This window comes from Phyllostomus hastatus, unplaced genomic scaffold, assembly GCF_019186645.2.
Source record: "Phyllostomus hastatus isolate PE091 unplaced genomic scaffold, TTU_PhHast_1.1 phas_scaffold_46, whole genome shotgun sequence".
NCBI classification, from domain to species: domain Eukaryota; kingdom Metazoa; phylum Chordata; class Mammalia; order Chiroptera; family Phyllostomidae; genus Phyllostomus; species Phyllostomus hastatus.
Genome location: NW_025334032.1, coordinates 36,508,147 through 36,519,322, shown reverse-complemented (window position 1 = coordinate 36,519,322; position 11,176 = coordinate 36,508,147). Strand labels below are relative to the sequence as shown.

The window sequence follows — 11,176 nt, the reverse complement described above, 5'->3', positions numbered from 1 at the left end:
TTCCCAGGGTATGAACTTGTACTTGTTAGCTGAATAAGGTCTTAGGATCTAATGTATAACATGGTGACTATGATTATAACACTATATTGTACAATTGAAGCTTGTTAATGAAGTTGAACTTAAATGTTCAAACCCCCAAAAGGTGAGGTGATAGATGTGTTCACTACTGACCTGGGGGCATCTTTTCACAATGTCTGCATATATCAAGTCATCACCATGGACACTTGAAATATCTTACAATTTTGTCAATTATACCTCAATAAAACAGAAGAAAAAGCATGCTTTTCTCCCTTCTATTCTTTTTTTTTATAATATAAAATTTTTGTATTTAGGATTAGCCAGATGGACTCATTTCAGATGACCCCAATATTGCTGGCAGCACCCAAGGCATCCCAGTCGGGAGCCGGTCGAACATATGCCTTCTCTCCGTCAGGCCTGAGCAGCGTGTTGGCCTTGGCCACGTCCATGTCATAGAGCTTTTTCACAGCCTGTTTGATCTGGTGCTTGTTGCCCTTGACATCCACAGTGAACACAAGTGTACTGTTGTCTTCTATCTTTTTCGTGGCTGCCTTGGGAGGCAGGGGCAACTTGATGATGGTGGGGGGTCAAGCTTGTTTCTCCTGGAGGGGCTCCTCCAAGGATAATTTAGGTTGCTTCTGGGGTGCAATGTCTTGGCTTAGGGGAAAGTGGATGACACAAAGATCTTCTTCTTCTTCTCCTTCTTCTCCTTCTTCTTCTTCCTTCTTTCTCCTTCTTCTTTCTTTCAGCAACACTTTCTTTGCCTTCAAAGCCTTTGCTTTGGCTTCCACTTCAGCTTCAGGAGTAGTAGGGGCTTCCTTCTGCACTTCGGGTGCCATCTTCATGAAAAGCTCTCACCTCTATTCTTGACTGTACTCTGAGAAAAAGAACCAATAGGAGACAGATAGATAGATAGATAGATAGATAAACACACAGATAGATGATAGATGTACTAAGAATTCTACAAGGCAGGCCACCAGGCTGGAGACCCAGGGAAGAGTTGATGATGCAGTTTGAGTCTGAAGACAGTGTGGAGGTGGAATTCCTTTTACCTTGGGGGCATCTCAATCTTTTTACTTTAAAGCCCTCAACTGACTGGTGAGGTCCACCCACATTATGGAAGATAATCTACTTAAAGTCTAGTGAGCACATTGTCACTCACATATTTAAGGTACCGTCACAGTGACATCTAGACTGGTGTTGGACCAAAAACTGGGTACCATGGCCTAGCCAAGTTAACATACACAATTAACCACCACTTTGTTCTTCTCAAGAAGGCCATCCTTTATGATCACACAGGTGGTCACTGGGAGCCCTGGGCCTATGTTGTCCTCATGGTTTAGCAATCCCAGAGAGAGGAAATGCCAGGCTTCAGGTGGTTCCCCTAGGTTCTGGGGTGACCCGGCTCATGTTTGTGAACTAAGAGAGGAGTGGTCCATCACGATGTGAGAAACGTCTTCCTCATTGAAAACGGCTGCATCCCACAAGGAGGGACACAGGAAATCACACAGGGCAGATGAGAAGTTGCTTCCCACTGTCTGTGAGAACAAACTGTGGCAGACAAGTCAGTCCAGCCCACTGTCCATTTTTACGTGGCCTGTGTGCTAAGGTTGGGATTCATGCTTTTAAGTATCTGAAAAACAGCACCAAAAAAAAAAAGACTATTTCTTGATAAAGAGAAAATTATATAAGGTTTAAATTTCAGTGTCCTTTGTAAGATTTTATTACAACACAGCTGGGCCACTCATGATGTGCTTCCTCTGCTGCTTTCCTGTGACAAGGCTGGAGTTGAGTGGTTGTGACAAGGACAGTGTGACCGAAAAAGTCTACACCATTTTCTATGGTACATATTCCTTCCTAAAAGAAAGCTGCTGGCCCTTGTGTCATATAGCATTGCAATAGTACTGAAATTTGGAATACCAACTTTTTCAATTAATCTTGCAATTATTTTTGTATTCATGTGTTTGTTTATTTATTCTAAATTTAGTTCCCCATAAAGAATATCAAAAAGCTCCATAGTGGATAACATTATAAATTGAAATGTTAAATTGTCTTTCCATTCCCATCCTCAAGTCCTTCTTTTTAGACTTAATCATTTTGACCATATTTTCAAATTTTATTTATTTTTTTGGTGGTTATGGCCCTAATTCAATATTATGCATTTTTCTATTTCTTGGTTGATCAACATTAAACATCAGCTACATGCTATAATGATGGGGGATTGAGTTCATTTAAGCTATATCAGCTTCTTCCCTTTTTATAATTTTTACAGAATATTTTACAAATTTAAGCATACTTATGGGTTGTATTAATAGCACTATATAATGTATCCCTAACCCTTTATTATTTGACCTATGAAATTTAGGAATATGTCTTGCCCTCTTGCTCTGTAGACAGGACATGTTCTCCTGTGTCTTCTTCCCCCCGGGCTTCTGCTTTTCGTATTCCAGCTTCTGTATATTACGTTCATATTTTGAAGATTAACAACATTTACACAGTGTTTTATAAAATTAGTCACACATTCTTTATCTCTAGGTTGAATTGACTTCATCTTATTCAGTGTTTGGTGACCCCGTTCCATCTGAAGATGTGTATCTGTTTCAATTATTGCCTTTATTATTTCCCCCATTTTTGTCTTTTTTTCTCTATAATTCTGATTAGATGAATCTTGGACTGATACTCTAAATTCTAAATTCACCCCCCCCTTTTTTTTCTTTTTTTTCTGGGAGCATTTCCTTTACTCTAATTTGACAAACATTTTTGACATTTTCTTTTAACTTTTGTTATTCGACTTTTAATTTTCATAAACTTTTTCTTATTTTATTTGCTCCTTTTCCACAGAGGCCTACTATAATCTTCTTATCACTTTGCAAGGATCTCTCCTCTTTTTCTTCTTCAATCTCTTTGTGGTTATCAATTACAATACTTTAACCTTCTCTCCTTTCCCTTCAGCTTCATTTCCTGCAGTGTGAGTTGTTCTATACACTTCTCTCAGTTCTTTTCTTTTGTGTAACTGCTGTCTCCTAAATGTCTTCTGGCCTTTGGTTGTCCCTTCAAATCTAGAAGGCCAAGTTCAAGGCCTTCAAATATTCTGAGACTCATTCTCACCTGTCCGGTGCGGACTAACGGGTGTTTAAATGGATCGGTGTCCAGATTAATACAGATTGTTTTCCGCTGCTCGTTCTTCCCAGAATGAGAGGCTGGCCAGTGCACCTGTGCATGCTTGCAGGACCTGTGTCCTGCCAAGTTTCCCTGAATGCTGCAGACAGCCTGTACCTCTCAAGATCAAGAATGTGGCCTTACCTCATTCAGTGTTCTGATTCCCGCTCTGGAAGTGCTGAACTCCCAGACAAAAAGCCTAGTTTAGTTGGCAGACAAAACCGCCACCACATGAATGGAGCTGGGGGAAACAGGCACATCACTGTGTATAAACAACCGCCGATCTCTTCTGCAGATTTTCCTCGCTTGACCCCCCTGCACACTCTAGTTCAGGGTGCCTGCACACGAATGGGGGCTCTTCTGCGAGGAGAGCTCCTTTCTGCACTGCAGCTTTCTCCAGCATTTTCTGAGCTATAGCTCTCTCTGTTCTGATTTATCCACTGGCGTAACAGTAATAGAAATTATTAATTGAGTGCTGACAGTGCTGCAGGCGTTATTGCAAGCATTTTCGCTGGATCATTTTTTTCCTCCTCATCATAACCCTAGGAAATAGGCCTTACTTTCATTCCCATTGTTACAGCTTCAGAAACTGGTATAAAAGGGTTGCGGAAAGGCACACAGCTTGTGATGGCAGACCCAGATTCCAATTTTTGGAAATCTAAGTATAACTTTCCAAAGGTAGGGCGTTTTTCCACTCCTCAAAAATATGAAATATTAAACAAGGTCTGCATCTACTGGTGGGAGATTTTTAAATACAGCAAGTCATTTCAACATCCATGACTCTTCACTGGACAGGTGAGAATGATTCTCAGAACACGTAAAGCCCCTTCCCATAGTCTCAGAACCAGTCAACTGGGAATGAAGCTCAGATCTTCCCAGCTTAAAGGCACCTGCTCTGTTAGATATGACAGTCCCATACTCTAACTTCATATGGAGAAAAGACTCTTCATTTGCTTTCAGAATTAATACTTGGAATATTTGCTTTCAAAAGTCTGATATAATAAAGCACAAAAACTTATACAGCATTTGGAACATGGGGTTACTGAGCTCTGGGCAAGTCATTTGGCCTTTCTGAGTTTCAGTTTCTTATAAAAAAACAAAAACAAAGCTCACTTCACAATTTTGTGAAGATTAAATGAGGTAAAGTATGTTTATTTCATTATGTTGAATTTCTAACAAGAGTTGGACGAATGGGAGAGTCTGGTGCCATGAAAACCAGTGCTCAGAAGTGCCACCCCCCACATATTACAAATGAGACTTCCTCTTGAGTTGAACACCAGATGTCCTTTAGGATACAAACATCCATCGACTGGAGGGATAGAGATGGTTTTTCAAAATCTCATGGGCAAATGATTGTTGTGCCATAAACGTGTAACTGACATAGGATCTCTGGATGGAATTTTTATAGTGAAAAAGGGAGAAGAGGTAATTGGGAACCTGGGGTCCTGGTGAGGGGAAAGCTGATTTTCTAGGAACTGGCATCTGGGTGCTTTGTGATGAGAGACTTTACGGGGAAAGTTGGGCAGGGCCAGGAAATAGCTCCGCCCACATTGCATTTGCCTGGGACTCGGTGGTGATCCCTGCAGCACTCAGCCCTGCAGCCCCGCCTGTTGCCCTTGGCTCCCCTCTGCCGCTGGTACCCAATCGGAATGGCAGGGCTTTGTAGGAGAGGGCTGCTCTCTTCCAACTGTGTCCTGGCTGTGACCGATTCAGGTCTGCTGTCCACATTCTCCACTTCTCCGGGAACTTTCCTTCCCTTTGTTACGCTGAATGAAGGGGAAGAGAGGAACCATGAGGGCCAGAGAGGAGAGGTTCACACCAGCACGTGTTCCTGGAGAAAAAGAGAAGCAACCTCCTACTGCCCAGGTAGCCTTCGCTCCCCCGCTTCCCCCGTGCCCTTCCTCCAGGGCAGCAGCCTTCTGTGCCCAGTCTCCTTCCCCCAGTGCACGCGAGACCACGTGCATGTCTCTTCTCCTACAGAGGAAGTATAAACAACACACATCCACTTTGTAGTTTGGTGTAAAAAAGGGCAGATAATTCACTAAACGTCTCCTGATGAGTTCTTTTTAGCCCAGTAGTCACTGTATGTGGGTAGTCTTCATTTTACAGTTGGACTGGCTGCTAGGACTCTGATTCTAAGTTGCTTTTCTAAACGGACAAGAGTTCCTGCTTTCTTGCAGCTTAATTGCAGAAAGTTGAAGGCCTGCCCTCCCACCACACCCCTACGTTAGGATGAACAGGGTTACCTTTTTTCCCTGGTATGCAAACTATATGCCAAAATACTGCTCCTTCTATGTGGAAGCATTGGTTTGTCCATGAAAATAAGCACAAGAGCAGGGCGGAAGTCTGACATGAAATTCTTGTGACCATTTTATCTGTGGTATCCGAGGAACTCCTCACCATCTCCTGTTTTCAGGAGTGTTAACTTGGGCACAAGCAGAAAGTAGATGCTGTTTTATCTCTGTCCACATGTGTTCCTGCCTCACAGGGCTTCTGTGACATCACAACCATGGGAAAAGCAAGACCTAGGTACCTGTTGGCAGCGGGAAGGGCAGGGGTGCCTGATGGGAGGTGACACCCCAACCCCCATGTCTCATACACTATTTTGTTGTGGTTGTTTTGGCTGAAATGTCCTTAGGAAAGAAGTCAGCTTCGATGTGGTTAGAGCATTTGCGATGTCCTGTTCCTTAGAACCATAACGGATTCACCTGGGTGAAGGGAAGGAAACACGCCTCATCCTGGAGTGACATGCATGGCCCTGGACAGATCAGAGCCCAAATCCAAACCTGACGACCTTTCCCAAATGCTACACTGCCACTCCCCGTCCTCATACAACTCGGTTACGTTGGTGGAGATTCAGGTCTAAAAATGGCTGGGTTGGAAATGCTGAAACCTCATTTCAAGTTCAATTTGGCAAATCTTGGAGACCTAAACTGAAACAGTACCATTAACCGAGGTTCAAACTCTCCATCCATCACATGAGAAGGCCCTTCATTAGGGCTACTACCAAACTTTCTGCATTCAGGAAACCTAATCAGCAATAAAGAACTTGACTATTCCACTGACTGGTCAGTGGAATATGAATTTTACTGCTGCGTGGAGACACGGTTTTATCGTGCTGCCAGGGAAAATGAGATCTAATTGGGGAATGAGTGACTTATAATTCTCGCTGCATCATTCCCTCTGCCCATTAAGGCACCAAGCCAAAGACTGCTTCCCCTTAGACTGCATCTGATTTTTAAATTGCTCCTGTAGTTCTTGTTTCCCTTAGATTCTATACCCCACGTGACCCCAATGCATCTAGCATACAGTTTGTTTGGCTCCCTAACAGTACCTGAGGACTTCCTTTGGCTGAAGGTTGTGAAAAGACAACCTTCCAGGTGGAATAGAGGGAGACATTTTGAAAGTGTGTTTTAAATTGCCAATTCAAATAAATTCAAATAGCAAGGTTGGGTCCACCCATGTAGAAGAAACAGACAGGCATCAATAATTCAATGTTAAAAGCGTAGTCCTGCTGCCATGATGTGACTGTTTTCTGCACAGTCAGTGTGGCGGAGCGATAATGACTCCGCGGCTCTGGTCCCGGGAGCCTGGAAGGTGCTGACTCGGGCTCCACTCCAGTGCGTGGGCATCTGCCCGAGCCGCGCGCCGTGAGCACAGCGAGAGGGAAGTAACAGGAGAGCGGGTCCCTTTCCAGCGCTCACCCCTCTGGCTTCTTCGCTCCGTGGGTCCCCCTGTCACCACAGGGAACGTGCTCCTGAGAAGGGCAGGATGAGCAGAGTGTCCCTTCCTCTGGCAGGCTAGATCTTCAGATGGCTTCCTTTGTCACTCATCCAAGGCCGGTCTCTCACGCCAGTGGAGCTGTTGCTTCCCACTGTGCTGACATATGCTATGTTATGTTGCATGTCACAGTTTGTTTCTCATCAAGATATTTCTAAACAGTTACGCCCGGTTCTGTTGGGAAAGTATAACGGCCGCATCGTATTGATGAAAACCATGGCTGAGAGCGATAAAACCATTTCCAATTCTGAAAGATAAATTTGACCGTCTAATTCATCTTGGGGCATGTGAACATCCTTGGCTAGGAAAACAGTGTTTTCTTGTGATCTGCAGCCGCTGAGCAGGTTTTGAAATCAAGTGGGAACAAAGAGAGAGGAAACCTCCAAGCGCACCAGACAAGAAGCAGATTGGCTTTGCACAGCCCAACTGCAAGGAGAACCTAGGAGAACAGAATCATCTCCAGGGATTTTGCAGTTACTCGGGGCCAAGTTGAAAACAAGGGCTTCTCAGTGGGAAATGCACTTAAATGTCTTCTAATGTAATAAACAGGCAGGGACACTTTAGCTCTTTAGCACAGAACAGTAAATAAACATAACTGTACCCAACTCTGTAGCCTGAGCTGATTCCCCCAATCTGAGGAGTCCCCTTGGAAGTGGCAAAGGAACCCCTCCCTGCAAAATGTGGGTTATGAGAGGCAAACAGAAATGAAATAGCAAGTCATGGAAAACACACCCACAACTGAAACAGTGAATAGAGAGCCCCCCTTATCTCCCTCACAAAGTTCCAATTACATACAGAAATGAGAGCTGAGTCGGGGTGAGGCAAATGCTTTGTAAGACTTTTGGTATCACGTGATTTTTCTCCTTGTGGCATAAAAGTATCAATAGAAACAATAAAATACATTTCCCCCCCTTCTGTAAAATTGCACAGGAATAAAATAAAATAAAATAAAATAAAATAAAATAAAATAAAATAAAAGCTATGCTATCCATTTAAACTGCAAAATAAAGCAACCAGGATTGAGAAATACCATTTTAAGAGGTACAATTTTTAAACTAGTCATCAGTAGTATAAAAGTAAATGGAAAAATAAGGCAATTAGTGTTATAAAGTCCTTTCAGAGGTTAAAAGAACTGACTCCAGTTCCATTTCTACTAAACAAGTTATTGTGTGATCTTTGGCCTGTCCATCTTTTGAAGTCCAAGTTTCCTTATCTACAAAATGAGGTCATTGGAACCAACGGCTTCCAGCTCTGCGATTTCTCTGATTTTTAAAATGTTACATCAAACAACTATTGTCTCACATTTAGGGAATCTTGTATAAAAAACTTTTTCGGAGGTTGGTTTAAGCTAATTCAGAATCTGCCTTAATGGTACACATCATTTCTCAAGTGTAAACTAAACACTCACGAAGATTCAGAAATTGTTAGAATTTATTCAACAAATTAAATTCTATGTGAAATAATCATAAACGGTGAAAAATCTTCCTTTAAACATACTAAAGAAAAATTTTTTTAAGAATCGAAAACCACACGGACAATGCTGTCATCTCTGCAGTGTTTCCATCTTACGACAGAGCTGAGGGTTTGGAGTGAAAGGGAATTTTGGCTTCTGTTGTGAGCAATGTTTCTTCAGAGATACCTGAATTTAAAGCAGCTGTTACAAAGAGAGATGCAAGGGATAAAAAGCAATCATGGGATTTTTAAAAGCACAGCAGAAATGTCCTAATTAAATTCTCTGACACCAAATGACAGTATTTCATGTCACCTCTAACCCTCACTTTAATATTTGCCTTATATTAATAACATACTAGATACATACATAACATACATACTAGAAACACTTATTAAATAATTTTCCACATGAGGCTTTTTATTTTCCCTCTTATACACTGCATTGGAAATACATGAGTCTGTTTTGCTAGCCTTCTGTTTCTTCCTTTTTTAAAAAATGTATTTTATTGGTTATGCTATTACAGTTGTCCCATTACCCCCCCTTCACTCCCCTCCACCCTGCACACCCTCTCCCACCCACATTCCCCCACTTTAGTTCATGTCCACGTGTCATAAGTTCTTTAGCTTCTATATTTCCCATACTATTCTTGCCCTCCCCCTATTTTCTACCTACCACCGATGCTACTTATTCTCTGTACCTTTTCCCCTCTCTCCTCCTCCCACTCCCCTATTGCTAACCCTCCATGTGATCTTCATTTCTGTGGTTCTGTTCGTGTTCTAGTTGTTTGCTTAGTTTCTTTTGGTTTTGTTTTAGGTGTAGTTGTTAATAATTGTGAGTTTGCTGTCATTTTACTATACATGTTTTTTATCTTCTTTTTCTTAGATAAGTCCCTTTAACATTTCATAAAATACGGGCTTGGTGATGATGAACTCCTTTAACTTGACCTTATCTGAGAAGCACTTTATCTGCCCTTCCATTCTAAATGATAGCTTTGCTGGATAGAGCAGTCTAGGATGTAGGTCCTTGCCCTTCATGACTTGGAATACTTCTTTCAGCCCCTACAAAGGAGTTTCCATCAGACTGTCAGCTGATTTCTCAAAAGAGACCTTACAGGCAAGAAGGGGATGGAAAGAAATGTTTCTTCCTTAAACTCCGCAATAAAGGTTACATTTACTGTATTTTGCCGTGTGTAATGCACACTTTTTTGCCCAAGTTTTTTGAGGGAAAAATGAGGATGCGCTTTATACATGGGCATAATGATTACTTACCATGGGGATGATGATGCATATAATAATCCTGTGTATAATACACACAAAAACACGGGCACGCATTACACAAATATGGCAAAATACATAGATGATTCCTTATGCATTTTTTTAGATTTTATTTATTTATTTTTAGAGAGGGAAGGGAGGGAGAAAGAGAGAGAGAAACATCAATGTGCAGTTGCTGGGGGCTGTGGCCTGCAACCCAGGCATGTGCCCTGACTGGGAATCGAACCCGTGATGCTTTGGTTTGCAGCCCACGCTCAATCCACTGAGCTATGCCAGCCAGGGCCTCCTTACACATTTTCATGAAGCATATGAAAAACCTCCTGGTACAGTTTTCCCTACTTCTTACTTCTTCCCCCGCCACCCCCAGGGCAAGGAAATCTACAGCTAGAGCCAGGCAAGACTTTCTCAGCTCTGGGTGGAGAGGAGTCATTTATCTGATCAGTGAGTTCGGAGCTACCTAGACTTTTCCTCTTCATTTTCTCTTGAAAGGGAGCTTGGGTACAGAAGACACACATTTATCTCTTCCTTCAAGCTTCAGGTGCTCAGGAGGTGCCTGGGCCTGGGTGAAGAAGTCTGTTTAAAACTGGGACTTAATCTTAAGAGGCCCACTTCCCCCTTGATTGATCCTTCAGCCTAAACTTTGTTCATAATAAGACAATAATTTGACCCCCATATAACTTACTCCTTTGTCTTATTTTTAGTTGGTTAAGAAGATAATAGGTTCATAAAGAAATTGGACTTAATTATAAATTCCTTAAAATATATAATCCTTCATGAAAAGTAGGAAAATAGGAGAGATGAAAAGGTCTTATTACAAATTCAATTTTTATGGCCATGCTGTGAACACAGAATAATCCTCTGAGATATAAATTATTAAAGTATATGGTTGTAATGATTAAGGAAGGACATTTGCTTCTCTCCTGATTGGTCCAGCATAATGCAATTTAAAACATATGAGCTATGGCATCACCCAGACCTAAGTTTAAATCCTGACTCTGTTACTTACCAGTTGTAGGGTGGTGTTGATTTCTCTTCATCTGAACTTTAGATTCTTTCAACAGCAAAACAGGAAGAATAATAATCAACCTTTTACTAAAATGATGCCTATGAGGGCTCAAAAATATTAGTCCAACCCAAACTTCTCCAACATACACTTCCTTTCATCAAATAAGTGGCATAAAATTTCCTTATGAATGTATGGTTGTAATTGCGGCAATACTTTCTAATAAAGACATTCTTGGAAATTATTTGTAATAGGGAAATATAAAAACAGAAAGATATTTACATGTAGGGTATATTTACAGAAAGTGGAAGTTTTTTAAAGTTAATTGGAGTTACAGTTTTTTTTGTAAAAATTGCACACAATAAAGACAAATTCATCTTCAAACTTAATTTTTGCAGGAAAACATTGGTGGAAAAATGCTTTCAAGTGCACAGATCTTTAATGTTCAGAAACCCCTTATGACTGTAGCATCCTTTCTCCAGCCAACCT

At 41.6% G+C, this 11,176-nt stretch overlaps 1 pseudogene; it reads right to left on the bottom strand.

The window, feature by feature from the left end:
* Positions 1 to 353: 353 nt before the first annotated feature.
* LOC123807778 lies at positions 354 to 857 on the bottom strand (annotated as a pseudogene).
* Between the last annotated feature and the right edge of the window lie 10,319 nt (positions 858 to 11,176).